The following is a 13,004-nucleotide window of genomic DNA, read 5'->3' on the forward strand; positions in this document are numbered from 1 at the left end:
GCAGTGCTGGCTTTGGAAGGGAAACATAAGGAAGAGTAATAAGAGTGTATAATTCATAAGAAGAAGGTATTTTTCACTCAGTTAAATTAAAGTTTACTAAAAGGAATCTAGTATGTATGATTTTATAAGTTATTATAACAAGTGAGTCTTGCCACCCTCTTGCTGTGGGATGGCCTGAATGTCAAATGTGTGCTCTGATTGGTCAATAAATAAAACACTGATTGGCCAGTGGCCAGGCAGAAAGTATAGGCGGGACTAACAGTGAGGAGAATTTAGAGAACAGGAAGGCAGAAGGAGTCACTGCCAGCCACCTCCATGACAAGCAACATGTAAAGACGCTAGCAAGCCCCCAGCCATATGGCAAGGTATAGATTTAAAAAAATGGATTAATTTAAGATATAAGAACAGCCAGCAAAAAGCCTGTCACGGCCATACAGTTTATAAACAATATTAGTCTCTGTGTTTACTTGGTTGGGTCTGAGCCGCTGTGGGACTGGTGGGTGACAGAGATTTGTCCTGACTGTGGGCCAGGCAGGAAAACTCTAGCTACACCCTCTCTTTTTGGTATCACATAATCATAGGTAAAATGAAAATAAAAAGGTAGAGGATGGAAAGCTGTAAATAAGAAGAGGTACAAATATATGGGAAAACCAGGTTAGGGGAGGAGAGGCAATTCAAAGGTAAGGTGAATAGGAAACTCTAGGGAAGAATACTATGCCATAACTTAACTGAAAAATACGGTTATATTATAGTAGAATACATATGATATGAAAGAAAAGAGAAGGATGCTAAGAGAAAAAGTATTCAGGAACAATGGAAAATGGCCACTTGGAACACACTCAAAAAAGACTGATTCTTCCTTCTTCAACAGTTATCAATTTTCCAATAGATTTTATTTTTTAATTATTAAGAAATTTTCTATTAATTTTACATTCCAACCACAGAACTCCCTCTCCTCCCTCCACCCACCTCCCAGACTTAACCCAAACTCACCCCCTATTCCCACTTCCTCCAATGCAATGCCACCCATGGGAAGTCAGTAGAGCCTGGTACATTCAACTGAGGCAGGTCCAAGCCCCACCCCCTGCACCAATGCTGTGTAATGTGTCCCACCAAAGGCAATGGACTCTAAAAAGCCCACTCATGTGCCAGGGATGAATCCTGATCCCACTGCCAGGGGTCCCTTAAACAGTTCAAGTTAAACTACTGTCTCACCTACACAGAGGGTCTTGTCCAGGCCCATGGGTGCTCCACAGATATTGGTCCACAGTTCGTACGTTCCCACTAGGTTGGTTTGGTTGTTTCTGTATGTTCTCCCATCATGATCTTGATGCCCTTTGCTCATAAATCCCTGTTCTCTCTCCCTTTGACTGGACTTCTAGAGCTTGGCTTGGTGCTTGGCTGTGGATCTCTGCATCTGTTTCCATCAGTTATTGGATGAAGGCTTTATGGTGACAGTTAGGGTATTCACCAATCTGATTACCAGCGTAGGACAGTTCAGCCTCCCTTTCTACTATTGCTAGTACTCTAGTGTGGGGTTATCCTTGTAGATTCCTGGGAAATTCCCTAGCATCCTGTTTTTCCCTATCCCCATGATGTCTCCCTCTATCATGGTGTCTCCTTCCTTGCTCTCCCACTCTGTCCTAGTTCCAGCTCAAACATCCTGTTCCCTTATGTTCTTATCCCCCCCATCCCCTACCCTCCATTGCCCCCCTCACCCTCAGTTTGCTTGTGGAGATCTCAACTAATTCTCCTTCGCAGGGCAATCCATGCATCCCTCTTATGGTCCTCCTTGCTAGCTAGCTTCTCATTAGCTGTGGGTTGTAGTCTGGTTATCTTTTGCTTTACATCTAGCATGGTGGGGCCTAAAAAATAGTTCCCACATCTATGCTGGAATTCTGATTATTTTTTATCTTTTTTCAGTATTATGCAGGTAATCACAGCTACTGTGAGCTTGTTAAACAGTAATGTCATACCCAGAAGACAGAATTTCAAACTTACTCTCCAGCCTCTATGTAAACATTCTTGCTGTCTCTTCTTCCTCTTCAACTCCTCATGCCTTTGTGGAGAAGGTAACAGTAAGAATGTTTTATTCAAGGCTAAGCATTCCACCTCCTTTTTCTCAAAATTCTGACAAGTTACACACCTATTCTTCAACTTGTCCATTATCAGAAAAAAAAATAGCTAAAAAAAAATCTCTAAAACTTTTCTGAATAAGGCTAAGAGCAAATCATGTGCATGGGTATAAATGTAAATGTTTAGAAGCACTTCTGATAATTTATCTTGATATTTTGATATGGTTATTTAAGAAAATAACAATAAAAACTTATAAATTGGGGCCTATGACCTCCCTAAATATAGGTCTTTGACCAGGATTAAAGTATCAGACATACTATTTTTCCTGTGGAGCTAGCTTCATAATCAATCAGAAAGTGGTTATGTTCATAATAGTCAGGCCATTACTACACTAGATGGCATATTTCTCCTACATATAGTTTGAAGCACTTAATATGACCATTGAAATCTTTTTTTTTTTTTTCTCACAGCACCTTTAGCACTGTGGAACCCAGAGAAGAAGAAGTTTCCCAATGGGTTTAAGACCTATTTTTCTGTAACATGAAGCCAAAATGTGTGCTATCTTCAGTAATGTTCAAATCATGTAGTTGCAGTGGGTAATCAATGGTAATGGCAATAGCCTATCTTATTTTGGAGATCTGTGGAAGCTCCATGACCAAAACACATAGGACAGTATCCCATGCCATAGAGTGAAGTTTTAATATCCCATTTTTTTTCTGAAAGCATCATTCATTGTTCATTCATGCAGAGTAATTTTGTTTAAATTATATTGGGGTGGGGCATATGCAGAGATGGTAAGACTTTTGGAATTAGTTTAGTAACTGAAGAGTATCCACAAAGCATTTTCAGACATGAGGATGATCTGACTATAACATCCATTACCTCATTGATGTTTTCATTCTAACCAAAAAAGGTATACCCTTCCTCCCTCACCATTCAAGGAAACATTTTTAGATACAATGTCTGTCCTAACTAGCATGTGTATGCATAAAATTCTTGATGTCATGAATCTGTCCACTTTTCTCCTCATATTTCTCCAGAAACATATATCAAACACCTGGAATATTTTATAGAATTCAGTACAAGCACTACTACAAGAAATTACATTTACTTGACTTTTCTTGAGAATTATTTTCACAAAATTTGTAACTATTCACTTATTTATTATATTCTGAAAGTTGTACATTTACTACAACAAAAATTTACAAACTGAAAAAGAAATGAGTAAGATGTTTTTAAAGAATTTGTTCTGACACATGCACATAGACTGCTCTCTTTGCTCCCTCTTGGGATGTGGATGCTGGGACAATCTCAGGCAAAAGAACAGTATGGGACCGTACCTCATCTTTCCAGAACCATGCGACACTTCCTCTGTTCTATCTTGTAAATTTTCCTTCCTTAATAAATCCCTTTGCCCTTTAAAAAAAAAAAAGAATCTGTTCTGAGAAATCAAATTGCAAATTGCTATTTGCTGTTTTCTTCACAGAAGGAAAATCTTTTTACTGAAAGTTGCAATTTAAATACTTAATGAATACTTGATCGCTCTGCTAAAGAATATTGATATTCCTCTTTTCCAGGATTAAACATTTATAATGTTTAATATAATGTAGTGAGTAATGAACCAAATTCATTTATGTATTTTGCATTCACTTACTGAGTAAATTTCTTGGGTACACATTGTTTGAGTGTGTCTGTTGAATACTAGGGTGCCAGAGGCTTTTCAATAATGCTTAAATGACTGCCCAGCTCCTCCCATGGTTCACCTATGAAAAACAACCCATTCATGAGATACCCCTTTGCTGTGAAATAATCCTCTTGTATACTGTAAAGTTTTGTCACCCAAATTGGTTTAATAAAATGCTAATTGGCCAGTAGAAGGGAAGGAAGTGTATGTGGGGCAACCAAACTAAGAATGCTAGGAAGAGGAAGGGCAGAGTCAGGAGTCACCATCCAGATGCAGAGGAAGTAAGATGAGAATGACAAACTGAGAAGATGTACTAAGCCATGTGACTAAACATACATAAGAATTAGGGGTTAATTTAAGTGTAAGAGGTAGTCAGTAATGAGCCTGAGCTATAAGCCCAGCATTCATAAGTAATATAAAGCCTCCAAGTTATTATTTTGGAAGCAGCTGCTTAGTATTTGGGAGTTACTGGCAGGACAGGGACTTCAATCTGCACCACTTCTCATTTACAAAGCAATTGCTCTACCACCAACTGCCTGCTTCCTGGACTTATACTCTGAAATGTCACTCAACTACTCTAATTTTCCAGGCCCCAATACCAGACTCCAGTGAATGCCCTTCTGCTCAGTGCCCATAGACATGACTAAAGAAGTGGGCCCAGACCCTACTTGCCTAGCCTTCCATGCTCCTTCATGCAAAAATCTCAGTGAAGTTACAGACACATAGCTTTGATCCCTTTCATCCTGACCAAACCCAATCCTTCTGACTGGGGTCCTAACAGTGAGTAACATACTGAATTTTCAACCAAAACTGTTTGGGGGACTATTGGCCCTATCCAGAACTTAATGATAATAAAATGTATACATTTTTAAGCAGAGGCTGCCACTGCAGTGAGTTTAAAAAACAGTTTCATTACACTCAGTGCCATTGTAATAACATGAGATGGTGACCACAATTAGCCCATCTGAAACAGTAACCTTTATGCAAATATAACTGCAGATTTTTGAAAGCTCTTCCTGTCCAGCTTCTTTGGTTTGTCTACCTTGCCCACCCACAGGAAAGGGAGAGAGCACTAGTGTAGTAAAGCCTCATTTCCATGTAGAGGATACCCGCAATGCCTATTATTTTTTAAAGATTGATTTATTTTTAATTTATGTCTATGAGTTTTTTGTTTGCATGTGTGCCCATGTGCTGTGTGTGTATAGTACCTATGAAGGCCAGAAGAAACTTTGTATTCTCTGGAACTGGAGGTACAGATGATTGGGACTTACCAAGTGGGTTCTGGGGAACAAAACCTGAGTCTGCTCTAAAAGCAAAAGTGCTCTTAACCATTGAGTCATATTCCTAGTCCCCAACCCCTTTTTGGTTGAGTATAGGTAGTTTGAATTAACAACTTCAGTTGCTGTGCTAGATGGTTTGGTGTCAAGTTGACAAAAGCTAAAATCATTTGAGAGGAGGGAACCTCAATTAAGAAAAGCCTCCCTAAAATTGGGCTGAAGGTAAACCCTAGGGCATTTTCTTAATTAGAGATGGTTGGGAGAAGGCTCAGTCCATTGCCATCACCAGGCTGGTCATCCTTGTTATATAATAAAGCAGGCTGAGCAAGCTACAAGGAGCTAGCTTTTAAGAACATGCCTCCACGTTCTGCATCAGCTCCTACCTCCTGGGTTCTGTCCTGTTTGAGTTCCTGTACTGACTTCATTTATTGCTGAACGGTCTCGTGTAAGTGTAATATTTAATGCACACATATAAGTGAATGCATACCATATTTCTCTTTCTGGGTCTGGATACCTAATTAAGGGTGATTTTTTTCTTTGCATTCATTATCTGCAAAATTCATGATGCCATTTCTTTTTAAAGGCTAAGTAGCACTCCATTGTATAAATGTACTGCATTTTCCTTATTCGTTCTTCCACTGGAGGATATCTAGAAATTTTCCAATTTCTGGATATTATGAATAGAGCAGCAATAATCATAGTTGATCAAATGTCTTTGTGGTGGGATGAAGGATCTTTTGGGTATATGACCTAGATTAGTATAACTGGATCTTAGGGTAGATGACAACCCATCTTCCTGAGGAATTGCCACACTTATTTCCCTAGTGGCTATACAAGTGTTTCCTCCCACCAGCAATAGTGGGTAGTTTCACTTATTCCAGGACATTGCTAGCACTCATTTTCTTGATCTTAGCCATTCTGACAGGTAAAATAAAAAAAAATCTCAAAGTGATTTTGATTTGCATTTCCATGATGGCTAAAAATTTTGAACATTTCATTAAGGGTTTCTTATCCATTTTGCTTTCCTCTATTATGTGCTGTTTTTTTTTAATTGTGCTACCTGTTTTCTTGATATACTACTTTTTGATTTCTCATTATATTTTGAATGTCCTCTATCAGAAAAGTTGGCAAAAAATCTTTTACCATGCTATAGGCTACCACTTTGTCCAAATGATGGTGTTCTTTGCTATGCAAAATCATTTCAGTTTCATGAGATCCCATTTATTAATTGTTGTTCTTAGTGCCTATGCTAACAGATTTCTGTTCAGAAAAGTCTTCTACTATGCCAATAAATTCAAGGCTATTCCCAATTTTCTTTTCCATTAGGTTGAGGGTATCTGATTTTATGTCAAGGTCTTTGATTCATTTTGGAGTTGAGTTTTGTTGGTATGTGCAGCAAAGTCTAGCCAGTAGCATTTGTTCAAAATGCATTCCCTTACATGCATTTAAATGCAGAGGGAAGATGTTATCTTAGAATGAATATTTTAACCACACAAACAGAGTAAAAAATTAAAGACTTGGGTAGAAAAGATATCTGAGTTGATTCTAAAAGGAAAACTAAGGCTTCATCAGTTGAGAAGAATGGACTCAAAAGTTGTAGTACCTTTTACCAATGCTAAAATTTTGTCTTTATGGTTGGGAAATGAACATTGACAAGAAGCTTGAAGTAATTTTGGGGAGATATTAACAACAAATATCTCAAAAGCAAAAGACTTTAATTCATGAAAAAAAATGTGTTCTTCCTCACACTGTATGGGGAACATCAATATCTGAAGCCCCTATATTCTATACTGATGCAAATAAATCAGGAAAGTCAGGTTATAAATCAGGAAAATTAAGAAAAGTGGCTCAAAGCCCTTATGATTATGTTTAAAAGTCAGAATTATATGCTATTCTCATTCAAAAGTCAGAATTATATGTTATTCTCATGGTATTATTGGATTTTTTAAAATGTCTTAATATAGTTACCTACTATCATTATTCAGAAAGAGTTCTCTTACACAATGAAATCACCAAACTTATTCTTCATGATTCAGGATCAACTTCATTATTTATACAGTTACAGAAAATAGTTAATATCCCATATGGATCTGTCAGACGCTCTGGCAGAAAGTAATGATGAAATTTATCAGTTATTAGTAGTAATTGTGTTGGAGGCCTCAGAATTTCATTAAAAAAACACCATGTCAATATGTCAATAATTAGGGTTTGAAAAAGGTTTGTTCAGTCACTTGACCATAGCCAAGGAAATTATAAAAAAAGTGTCCAACTTGTTCTTTGTATAACCAAACTCAAGTACCTGCTGGAGGTAACTCAAAGGGTGCTAAAGAAATGGAAGTTGGAAAATGGATGCTTTTTTCATTTTACAGAATTTGGTAAATTATAATATGTACACCACACCATAGATACATATTCAGGATTCCAGTGGGCAACTGCTTTGAGTTCTGAAAAGGCTGATTCTGTTACTACACATCGATTAGAAATCCTTGCCATCATGAGAATACATGTACAAATTAAGACTGACAATGCTCCAGCATATGTTTCAAGTAAAAGGAAACAGTTCTTTTCATATTACAATATAAAGCACATTACAAATATACCACACATCCTACAGAACAAGGGGTTGTAGAAAGATGTAATCACACTTTAGATGAAATGCATAAAATCAAAAGGGCATAATAAAGACCCTCAGAGATAGATCACATAATTCTTTATTAACATTAAAAATCATAAATGCTAATGATAAAAGAATTACAGTTGCAGAGAGACATTGGACAGTAGAAAAATACTGAATTAAATCAGTCTGTATACTTTAAAAATGTGTTGATCTCAGAATAAAAAATCAGGATATGAGTTATGTTGGAGAAAGCTTTTGTTTCCATAGGAGAAGAAAAGGTACAGTACCATCAAAATTAATAAAGATTCTGAATCTACCAGGTTAAACTCAATCCTCAGGGGAGTCTTTGCCCTGGAGGAGATGGGAATGGGGGTTGGACTGGGGGGAAAGTGGGAGGGGGGCCAGGAGGGGGGAGAACAAAGGAATCTGTGGCTGATATGTAAAATTAAATTAAATTTATAAAATAAAAAAAATTAATAAAGATTCTATTCAAATGTGAGAGACATATTGATGAGGAGAGATGATAGTTCATCAACCAATGGGGTGATTCAACATGTCAAAAGGAAAAACTCACCAATTTAGGGTTGGGGCAGCATTATGTTTTTCTCTTTCTAGGAAAATAAAAACATCTATCTGGAAGGGTTCAAAGACTTTTGGTCAAATAAGCATTGAAAGAACTATTCAGAAAAATTTTTCCAAGAAAAGCAATAATCTAGCTTAGTGGTATGATATACTTTCAACAGAGTAAAAGCTTGTTTACATTAAACATATTTATAGTCCCAACTCAATTAAAAACTGAAGCTAGCTTTGGAGTTGGAGTGGACTCTCTCCTTCTCTAAACCCAAGCATGTTTTTAAAATGAAATTTAGAGTTTCTGTATCATATGACAAAAGTCACCTGGTATGTGACAGAAGAAAGCGTAAATCTAGGGATTATTGTCACAAATCTCTTACTCCTTAATATTTTGACTCTTTAAAACTTATCTTTATGTATAGTAATGTCTCAAAATTTAAACATTCTGTTTTGATATTGATGTTTAAGTTTTCTACAGTGAACAATAAACTTTCTTAACAGTGATCCCTGTCCAAAAAGATGATGGGACCCCACAATGACAATTCTACCTGAATCCTAGTAATGCCATTAAGCCAATAATCATCACCCAAAGATCATCTGCGGACTACAAACTTCTCAGGACAATTCCAAGTTGTCTAGCTCAGATGGTCTACCCTTATGCACCACTCCAGGCAGAACTCCAGGCAAGCTCTACACTTTCCCATTACTCAAAGGCTAGCAACAAATGATGCATCTTGTTCTCCTGAGATTTAACCATTGCCGTTGCCCCCAAAGAGCAGAAAGTAATTCTAAGAACATGATGCTTACTTTCCCAAATGATGAGGTGGAGGTTTTTTTAACCATAGGGTTATGGATAATTGTCATCATGAAAGAGGTTTGGTTATAAGTTGTTATAAGGTAAGGGGCTGAACAAAGGAGATAAGACTCAGGCATCTTGTTTGGAATAGAAGAAAGGTGGATAGATATAACAGGATGAAAAGATAGATTATTAAGTCTACTCACAAACTAAAAACGCAATTATCAGTTTTAACTATCAGATATAAATTCTTGTATATTGATACAAATTCAAGGTTATTTTGTTATACTGTATATATGTTTCTATTCTGTTTAAGAGTTTTGTACACTGACACAAATTCGGGGCTATTTTTGTTATATATATATATATATATATATATATATATATATATATATATAGTTCCTATTTCTCTTTAAGATATGTTTGTATGTTGATACAAATTTAGGCTATTTAGTTACTATATATATGTTTCTACTCTCATTTAAGATATTTTTGAATAGTGTTAGAAACTAGAGGTTATGGTCCTTATACTGTACATCTGTTTCTAATTTTGCTTAAGCTATTACCTTACAGCTCATATCTTTTATATTTATGTATATTATGTATAATTACTGTATATTTATGTAATGTGAAATATTAGTCCTTAAAAGCAATATGAAATAATAAAGATATACAGGTTATCAGTCAGCCATAATTATCAAACTTATAGTCACATTAGTTACATTTTCTAGGTATACAGAGATATGTTTCAATGTATAGGTAATCTTCAAACACTTGAAAGGCCTACAGAATTTGGCATTAAAATGTTTCAATAACTTAGAATTTGTTTTTTGACATGAGATGAGTCTGCTTCTGGAAGGACAAATCTAATTCTAAAGAGGTTGATGGGCACTGAAGACATTCTATATGAAGTTTGCTATCTTTGTGACACAAACTGGCATATAGGAGAAGAAACTGTTCTTGCTTCAACTGCTGATAGTAAGTACACTGTCAAATCTGGACAAGCAGAAGGCAAAAGGGCAAATGTTGAAATTTGCCAAGATAAAGTAAGACAGTCCTTCAAAATTCCCTGTTTCACAATAAAGTCTGTCAAATATACTAGGCCTGTTGGCCAAAGATGGATGTCTCTACATTGCAGAGGAATCCAGCTGCTTCTGCCATTTCTTACATTTTTTGTAATTTGATTCCTTGCAGTTCCTGCTTAATCAGGTGATATTATTTTCCTTTTCAGGTCCTCCCAAAACTTAGCTAAAGATATATTAGGCACAAAACTTTGGATTCTTCAGGAGAGGACAGCTATTAAGAGCAATCTCTATCAATTCATCAACTCCTTATTGTCTTGATACTTAGAATGTATTTCTTAATTAATAATTGTTTTGTTGTATGTAGTTTCATTTTTGTTTAGGTTATTACCTTTCTTTCTTCTGCACAATACTTGATAACAGTCCTTATTGTATATAGTTTTATGATGTTATGATTAGAACCTTCCTTCTTAATTGGACTAAAAGGGGGAAATGTTATGGGAATTCTGTCATGTCATCAATCCACTAGCCAATTGAAAGGAGCAGCTGATCTAAAGGGTGGAGTTTTAATTGGTGGGTACATAGCCCAAATAAAAGTTGGGGCTTCAAGATGCCTGTGTTCATGGAAGGTGAACAAACTGGCTGCAAGACATGAGAGCTTGTTATGCAATTAAATTACAACCAATCCATGGAAATAGATTAATTATTAATGGAATTTATTGAAGAGTTAACTCATGATATGGAAAACTCACAATAAAAGAAATAGGGATTGCAGTAGGATCCTGGAAAAGTGTGACATGTAGCAATGCTGTTAACCTAAGACCTCTTCCCCGGTCCATTTCAGCATCCAACATCCATGAGGAAGAGAGAACAGCACATATGTGCATCTCTGACCTTTGAATTCCCAAGTTGCTACACCCCAGCGGCAGGTACCTAATTGCTAACTGCTACTTTGCTAGGGGCATGCCATCAGGGCATGGCAAAAACTGCTACCCACCACATCTCCCCTTTTTGTCTAATTAAAGAAGTTCTAACCTAACACAAGACTACATACAATAGGAATGTTTATCAAGGAGAAATAGAGGGTAATGACATAACCAAATGGAACTTCAACCAACAAAAGCAACATCAAACAAGTGATGCATACTAAAATCCAGAGAAGTCTAGAACATAGGTAAATGGCATGTTACCAAGATTATTGCAAAAGGTGTCCTCTCTTGAAGAATCTGAATAAAATATATACCTAGCTGATGTATGAGAAGATTGTAACTGTAACCATTAGTTTTCAATTCCATCAAAGACCTAAGAAAGAATATAATAATACCTAAGAAAATAGGAGATGCATACAAGTAACTTTTGGAAATCTTTCAAGATTAAACAGAGACAGCTGGCAATCTGGACAGTCACCTAAAGTTTCTCAGCATTGTTGATACATTCAAATTGGCTACAGGTCTAGAGTATCTGACAGACCATTTTTAGAAACAGGAATTGTGGAAGACTATCTTATCCTGTCTTGGCAGAGATCACTAGTCACTTTTCTTTGTGTTCTACTCATGCAGAAAAGACAGCATTTATACTGTCATCAATTGAGGCAAGGGTACTTCCCAGTAGGACATTTTGAGCCAAGAAGAAGATAAACTTCCAAACAGAAATGCCTTAGCAGCCCAACATTCTCTCGGGATCAAATCAGTGCTGAAAGGAGCAATCATGTCTCATGTCAACAAAATTCTGAGTTGTTATAATATCATATTCTATAGGTCTATGAAGTCTTTGAAAATTATCTGTCCATCTGACCTATATATCTGTAAATATCAACAAGCTAACTAACATAACTATAGAAATGAAAAACATAGATCACTATAAATCTGTTAGTCTTATCTACCTAAAAACCCTAAGGATGGAAACTTTATGTAAACCAGGTAAACCATCTGTGAACAGATGTACAATAAAAGGACAAACCTCAAAATTGTGACAATACACAAAATAGCTTAAACAGAGGTAGGAGGTAGGAATATATAGTGCAATATGACAACAATCCTAAATATGTATCAATATATAAAATATCCTAAACAAAGGTAGAATGTACATACAGTATGATAAATATAATTTTACATTTGTATTAATATACAAAATATTTTAAATAGAATTAGAAATATATGTACAGTACAACAAATATAATTCTGTATTTGTATCAATATATAAATTATCTTAAATACATTACATTTGTATGAATATATGAGAATCCATAACAGTACAAATTATATAAAGCTGATATTTTTCTAAATTAGTTTACTAATATATATAATAATCTACCTTCATATCCTATACCTATATATTCACTTTTTTCTTTTCTTAAGAAGAATACTGAGTTTAATATTTTTCCACCTTTGCATCATCCATAATCCTGAGAAACATGAAACTTTTAGGAGAAAGGCCATCATTTTCATGGAATTGTTTTTTTGCTGTTTAGGGGGCAATGGTATTTCTGTGGGGTCCTGTAAGAGTGTTCAGATAGTAAGGTCTCAGTTGGACTTGCTCTAGATTCTGCAGCCTGTCTCAGAGTAATGGGTAAGGTTGTCTGAGGTTCTGGCTAGAAGTATAGTATGATGGACCATCTCATTGTGGAACTGTCCTGAAGAGTTTCAGTGCAAGGTTGATTATTGAGCAATGTTCATGAGAATGGCATCATTCTGGACTGGGTAGAATCATTGTTGTGGGGCCCCATCTTGCTTCTAGAGACTCCAGAGATATTACTGTGGAAAACTTGAACATTTTAATATCAAGATGGAAAGTTTTAGATTTTTTTTATAATACCAATCCATTTTATTTTAAATAGTCTGATATTAACAAAAAGATTAAGATATCATGCACTCGATCCTGCCCCCTACTTCCCTTTTGGACCAGAGCCCCCCCCCCCCCCCGCAGTCCCTGCAATCTCTGCGCCCTGCCCCCACGCCCA

General features: G+C 36.1%; 1 protein-coding gene across 10 annotated transcripts in view; it reads right to left on the minus strand.

Moving 5' to 3' along the window:
* Nucleotides 1-13,004, minus strand: part of Sntg1 (syntrophin gamma 1) — a 741,147-nt gene that overhangs the window by 640,956 nt on the left and 87,187 nt on the right. Inside the window, exons 2-3 of one of the 10 annotated variants that reach the window (XM_028855136.2) lie at nt 3,417-3,492; nt 2,002-2,059 (exon numbers count right to left, since the gene is read on the minus strand). The exons of 7 other annotated variants lie outside the window; for them this stretch is intronic. The gene's annotated coding sequence lies outside the window, so the exon portion shown is untranslated. Of the gene's footprint in view, nt 1-2,001; nt 3,246-3,416; nt 3,493-13,004 lie in introns of those variants that run through there. 2 more of the 10 variants (XM_028855144.2, XM_037202464.1) reach the window with 2 other exon arrangements.

This window comes from Peromyscus leucopus, chromosome 2 (genome assembly GCF_004664715.2).
Source record: "Peromyscus leucopus breed LL Stock chromosome 2, UCI_PerLeu_2.1, whole genome shotgun sequence".
Classification (NCBI taxonomy): Eukaryota; Metazoa; Chordata; class Mammalia; order Rodentia; family Cricetidae; genus Peromyscus; species Peromyscus leucopus.